Source organism: Podarcis erhardii (assembly GCF_964252035.2).
Source record: "Podarcis erhardii genome assembly, chromosome: 8".
Lineage (NCBI taxonomy): Eukaryota > Metazoa > Chordata > Lepidosauria > Squamata > Lacertidae > Podarcis > Podarcis erhardii.
The window spans coordinates 13,042,820-13,043,733 of record NC_138499.1 but is presented as its reverse complement, the minus strand read 5'-3'; the positions used below and the strand labels follow the sequence as shown (position 1 = coordinate 13,043,733).

At 44.3% G+C, this 914-nt stretch overlaps 1 long non-coding RNA gene across 1 annotated transcript; it reads right to left on the bottom strand.

Moving 5' to 3' along the window:
- On the bottom strand, window positions 1–341 carry LOC309348521. The gene is made up of 2 exons (XR_014159444.1): window positions 185–341; window positions 1–154 (listed from the first exon to the last, which is right to left on the bottom strand). It is a non-coding gene; the product is annotated as an uncharacterized lncRNA (long non-coding RNA).
- Window positions 342–914: the final 573 nt, after the last annotated feature.

Below are 914 nucleotides of genomic sequence, written 5' to 3'. Positions count from 1 at the left end.
TTGTTAACATAAACAAATAATCAAGTTTATTTTTAAATGCAGGAACAAGCTTATGGTTTCAGTTAGTTTTTCTTGACAGTTTCTTAATCTTAGTTCCTAACAACTTCAAACTGATTATCCCCAACTATCTATCTGACTCCACCTAACAATTCCTCTCACTCTCTCACAATACAACTCGACCAACCCACTGCCTATTCCTCCTTCTTCCTTCTCCAATTCCCAAACCTCAACTGACTTTCAAAACCTCCCACTCTACCTTTTCCTCCTCCCTTGCATTCCCACTGGCCAATCACATCACACTCATTTTAACCCTTTCCTTATGACCCACCTAGGAGGCAAACGCCACAATTACAATCCCACCACATATGGTAAAAAAATCCCTTCCTTTTCTTTATCTCCAGCTTCTCAGTCTGCTTTCTAGATCAGCTCACACACAACTGCATTGCTATTATTCTCTCCACCTAGCAGTTAGGCAAGGCAAGGGGAAGATTCATTCTATGGCACAGAGCTACGTCTTTAGTTATGCTAATTGTGGTGCTTAACTAGTCGGCCACAGCCATTGCCTAGCCCTAGACAAAGGGACTGGCTTGGCAAGCTTGCTCTCATATTTTCCGCCGCCACAGATACAGGAACCCAAGAATTGGAAGAGACTTGGGTCATCATACAGACTGACCACCCCCTCCAAAAAAAACTCACAACAATATACAGCAATCTTTTTGAACTGCACAGCAGTGGGAAATCCAGCCCCTTCTTCCCTGCCGAGGGGAAGGAAGCTGGACCGGGCTTCTTCTGATCTCAAATTCTTGCGGTATCGTGTTGTCATTTCTTCTCTTTCCTCGAAATCCCAGGAGGACCAAATCGGTCGTCCTTTTGCAGCGACACACCCAGTTCCTAAATTGAAGCAAGCTGTGCTT